Source organism: Myripristis murdjan, chromosome 4 (genome assembly GCF_902150065.1).
Source record: "Myripristis murdjan chromosome 4, fMyrMur1.1, whole genome shotgun sequence".
In the NCBI taxonomy this organism is placed as follows: domain Eukaryota; kingdom Metazoa; phylum Chordata; class Actinopteri; order Holocentriformes; family Holocentridae; genus Myripristis; species Myripristis murdjan.
Window position 1 is genome coordinate 10,192,321 of NC_043983.1, and position 6,008 is coordinate 10,198,328.

The window sequence follows — 6,008 nt, forward strand, 5'->3', positions numbered from 1 at the left end:
ATAATAACAACAACAACAACAACAATAATAATAATAATAATAATAATAATAATAATAATAAAACAATATCCCATGAACCAAGCAAGAAATTACTGTAATACCATCAGCTGTTTGGAAAAGGCATTTTGTAGAAGTGAATTTTAAGATGAGATTTAAAAGCAGCAAAAGAGTCAGCTGGTCTGAAAAGTGGCAAATAGATTAAGAGTGGCTTATTTATTAAAAAACAATGCTAAAATAATCAATTTGCATGTCATAACAGTTTCTGGTGATTTACATTGTAGTGAAATTATACTATTCCTTCCAGGATCCCCTGGAAGTCCCTGAAAGACCCCAGGGGGTCCCCATACCCCACTTTGAAAACCACTGACCTATTTAATTTCAGAGCTAATCTCTTCACCTATTCCACCAAGAAATGCCAAGACTTAACTTATTCAATAAAATATTTTACATATACTCACAACCCCATCCTTGCATGCATAAAAATCAGAATTTACCCATTTCAATGCACACACACACTCACTCACACACACACACACACACACACACACACACTAACATCTGGCATGCACTCTCTGGCTTGCCACCATCCATGCAAACTGGAAACCTGTGGCAAACATTGTGGACATTTGTGAGAGAACATCAGGACTTCCAGAGAGACTGAGCTCGTTCTGCTGTGTGAGATGAGTGACAGGGCAGCCAATGAGTGCTGTCGGAGGCATTTGCAAGTCAATGCTCAGATTTAACCTCTTCGCTCTCCCTTCAGTGTGAATCGAGTATTTGAATTCAAAATCAACTTCCAAAAATTTTAAAAAAGGGCACTGTTTTGCAGCAGGCTGGAAAAGCCGGCAGAGAGTGAGAAAACAAAACATCCCTCTGACCTTGGAATTCAGCTGGCACATATGAAGTGAGCTTTTGAAATCATACACCATGAAGAAGGCCTATTTTCTAAAACTCTCAGTATTTCATCATTACCTCTGTGAGCACGGAGTGCAAACTTAGATTTCATGGCCAAATTGCGTAGGCTGGCACATTCACAGATATTTGGAAAGTCAAAAGCAGATCTCATTCCACTTCACTGTGGAGAGACACAAATCATTCCATTGTTCTGCTTTCTAAAGAAAATAATGTCCGTGAAAAGGAGAAGTGGAAATTCCCTCTTCCAAGGTTACAACAGGTAAAGGTGAAACCAGTGTGCTTCAAAAAAGAAGGAAAAAAAAAAACAATTTTGCAAAATACCATAGAAAATAGGTGTGTGGATTCAGTGGTTCAGTATTGATCTGTTTGGTAACGTATACGTGTAGGAGACTCTTGAGATGGGAAACACAACATGAAGGCAGAGCACTGGAATTCCTGAGTTCCCACATACACATGCCTGTGGGCGTAAATGTGTTGGAGTCTGCACTGTGTGTGTGCATGTGCATGTGCATGTGTATGTGTGTGTGTGTGTGTCTGTGTGATTGCGTGTGCACATGCCTGTGTGTGTGAATGTGTCACAGAGGGTATTTATTTGTATCTGCCTGCAAGGGAGAAAGGAGGTGTGCGCGGGTGAGAGAGAGAGAGTGTGTATTTGTCTGTGGATGTGTGTGTGTGTGTGTGTGCGCGTGTGTGCTTGTGCATGTGTGTGTGTGTGTGTGCCTGTGTGTGTGTCTACATGCGTGCAAGTGCATGTGAGCATAGCCACTGCTGATGTGGGTCATTACCCCCTCTTTCCCCCCAGGGGCCATGCAGCAAGAGAGGACAGAAGGGGAGGGGGGGATGGAGCAGGGGGGTGGGTGGGTGTGGAGGGAGCCGGAGGGGGGTGGGGGGGTGCCAAGTGGGGGAAGGGAAGAATTGGGGGGGGGCTGCAGAGGGAGGGGACAGAGAGGGGGGTCCCAGGGGAGTAGAGACCAATAAATCACCGTGCCGTCTCTGCACTGACACCAGGCTTGTCTGATGAGGGTCAGGGGTGCGGAGGAGGGAGGTGGGTGGGATGGGAAGTGTGTGTGTGTTTGTGTGTGTGTGTGTTGGGGGGGTGATGCAGCGTACGGTGGTGGTGGGGTGGGGGGAGGGGCGCCACGACAACATGGTGGCCTTGTCCTGCTGTCATTCAAGCTCACGCTGGGCAGGAGCCATCGTCACACTGCAGATTGGGGAGTGGGATGGGGTCGGGGGTGGGGAGGGGTGGGGGGGTTATAGGGGCACCACAGGCTCAGAGCTAAAACATTATTACCCAAATGAACCCACACCCCTCCACCATCCCCATGTGATCCCAATTTGTGGCAAAATATTCCAATTCAGGTCATTTCAGCCTAGCACCCAGACAGACATGTGCTTAAGGCAAAATGCGCCATCAGATACTCTTAACACTGTTAGATATCATCAAACTGTGATTTGCACCAGTGCATTGCAGTTGTTATTTTGTGATGAAGGACTGTAATTTACTTTTTATGGTACAACCCCGTTCTGTCCCTCTGCTTGCCTTGTCTGTCAGTGGTTCCCAGAGTCACATTCAACAGCCCCTGAGAGAGGAGTCGTGAACTTGTTGGATTCAGATGTGGGTAATACATGGAGGTGAAGAACAATGGCAGTAGCAACGCCGGAGTGGGATTTTTTCCTGTCGAGCAAAACTGACTCGCACTTACCCAAAACACAGTATGTCTAGTGGCCGCATTACATTACGGACGGCTGAGTCTTCCATCAGTGGAGAAATTGGTATCCCAGCTTCCCCTACAGTGCGTTTCTCCCCGTGCGGCTGTTGGACATTGGTGTAAAATGGCGAGGCTTTGAAGATGCCTTTGCTCTTTCATTCTGAGGAACACAAACCTGACATTTTCCCTGAATATTTTAGAAAGTTGAAAAATGTTCGGCTATTAAATTCCCTTGTAGGTGCGCTGGAAATATCTCGATGTGATGTCATGTCATCTAGCATTTGGAATGAGGAAAATGGACCACCCCAAAAAAAAAAAAAAAAAAAAAAAAAAAAAAAAGGTCCACCAATGCCAGGCCCATTGCCAATAGCTTTTTTTTTTTTTTTTTTTTTTTAACAGCGTTGAAGTATTTTATGATAGATTTTCCCTTTAAGCCAAAGTTTTATCTAAGAGAATATAGCACCTGATTTTTTTTGTTTTTTATTTTTTATTTATTTATTTTTTTTTTGGAGTGGACTTAGTGTACAATCCCACAGCTGTGTGAATGTGGACAGAGAGAGAGAGAGCACCATACAGGGTAAAACCTATTGATCCAAACAAAATATTGTAATAACTGCGTTCACTGTGCTTTTATTAAAAAAAAAAAAAAAAAAAAAAAAAAAAAAAAAAAGTGAGAAAAGATGTTTTATCTTCTAGATAGGACATCTGGCTGTGAGACCTCCTTCAGGGTGACTGGGGATCTACTTTCTGCCAATATCATCTTCAACAGTAATTCTGCCTTTGGCAACCACCGAGGAATGAATCAGCTGTCTCTGAAGTTCCATGTGAAGCGAACCTGTTTTCATCACCTCATTTAAAACCACTCCCTCCTGATGTTTTGCTGCTTGGTGATAATTTGCGTATTGTATTGGTAACCAGTGGTTTGGCATGTCTTGCATGCTGTTCTCCTCCTCAAGGTGCAGCTGGAAAGGGATGCTTCTCCTTCAGGCACTTTCCACAGCTCTGCCCTTTGAGACAGGTGTGTGTGTGTGTGTGTGTTTGCATCCGGGCGTGTACAACATACTTACTTACACTGAGCACGCACATGGGTTTGACACGATTGTCTCTTTACAACCTCACATGATTGAGCTAAAAACAAAAGCTCCCGTAGCATTACGACCATTGTCCTCTCTCCCATTGTGCGGGGCCACTTTGATGTCCCGCTGGTCTGAGCCTCAGTGGAGCTGTGGGGAGAGGAGGGCACTGTGGACTTGCTGTATTTATTCACTGGAGCCCCGCCAACACACACGTACTCACACACACCTTGCACACTCCTTCATCTGACCTGCCAATAGCAATAATATGTGTCCTTCACTTATCATTTTCTATCATCTATATTATTATGCCTCGCCCCCCCCCCCCCCCCCCCCCCAGCACAACACAGCCTCATACATCCTGTGACCCCCTCCACCACCACCCCTCTGCTCAGCCCAGGAGTCACCACTGGCTGACCCCCCTGCACACCACCCATCACACACACACACACACACACACCCCACCCAACATGAAACATCTCCCCGTGCAGCAGCAGACTGCAAAGCACTGCATTCCTCATGACTTTTTTTTCTAATAAATGTGATCCCAGAATCCGGGAGGGGAGACCAGCGCTGTGCATTAAAATTCATGGGAAAAAATGGCAATAAAATCTCTCTCTCTCTCTCTCCTTCTCCCTCTCCCTCTCTCTACTTCACTCTCCACTCTCCCCACTTTCTCTCCCTCGCTCTGTGTGCCTCTCTTTTTTTCTTCATTCCCTCACTTGCCTGCTCAACACACATTCATATATACACATGCACACGCTCCCCATACGCACACATACACATACACATGCGCAAGCCACACACACATATATACACACTTTCTCTTTTTTTTTTTCCATCACCCATGTGCACTCTCTCTCTCGCGTTCAATCTCTAACCCTCCTACTGGCTCGTCTTTCTCAGCATCCCCCCTGCTGTCCTTCATCCTTTATTCTCTTCCTCCCTCCCTCCCTCCTCCTCTGCCTTTCCTCTCTCTGTCTATTTCTCACACTCACACACACACTCACACACACACACACACACACACACACACACACACACACACACACACACACTCACCCATCTATATTTTCCAACTCCACCTCTGGCAGGTTGTGATTTCCACTGTCAGAAATTGCTTTTTCAATATCTCTCTCTCTAATTATGAGCCCCGCTAAAGGGGTCGTGCCACCAGAATACCAATTTTTCCACCATTTCTCCCTTCTTCTCCAGAATAAGTCTCCTCTTTCCAGGCAACAAACAATGCACATATCCAATATACAGCCATGCAGATGTTGCAGTAATATCATTATTGCATTCTGTGGGGCTTTGATGCCATTTGCACGCTCACCAAAATCAGTGCAATAACACTGACTGACCCTTCACATCCTGCGGTTAAATGATTTGGTCCTTTAGCTGATTCAGATCTATGCATGTTTTTGGTCGGTTTCCTACGATAATAGTGTATTTGTGACAGAAATGAGTAGATTGATGCACACGTCTGTCAAATCTGTTTATTTACATATTGAGCGGGGCTGAATTGGAAGAAATTTAAGATTTTTTGTGTGCATTGACGGTTTGTGGGGAGAAAAGGAAAACCGCTGAATTTTGATACATCTACCACAAAACTCCTTGCATTCTCAATCACTCCCGGTGCCCCGAAAGGGTTAACTCTTTCACAGAGCAATTGTGGTCTGTTTGATTGACGTGTGGAGCACTGTGCTACCTATACTCTCCAATCAGCAACCGGTCAGCACACCCCACGTGGGTATTCTTAATACTCATTGGCTCTTTTTACCAGTGTTTACCGTGCTGAGGCCGAGCCCCACGTGGAGATTTCATTCAATCATTGAACAATTCCACCGAACCCCCTCTTTCTTGACCAAATTTTGCACTAATTACGAAATTAAAAATTCTCCAATATGTGAAAAGAATTTCAAAGATATTTATAAATATATATCTTTTGTACAATTACATGGCTATGCGAATGAACCTAATTACAATGCAATGCTAACAAGGAAGAAACCAACAAAGGCTTCTTTGCTAATATCATCAGGCTATTTGAAGAGGAGCATTGTGTAAATACTTGATGCTCTGATTTTGCACAGAATTTATAACTTTGAAGGGTAAGAGAGGGTGAAACTAAAATTTTCCAGCCATTTCTGGATAAGGAAATTAACCAAGCGTTCTGCCATCATTTGTTATGACTAACAAATTGCGAATAAAAAAAAAAAAAAAAAAAAAAAAGCAACCCTTGTCTTTAGGTCCCCCCCCCCCCCCCCCCCCCCCCCCCCCCCCCCCCCCTGTAAGGAAAGTAACTCATATG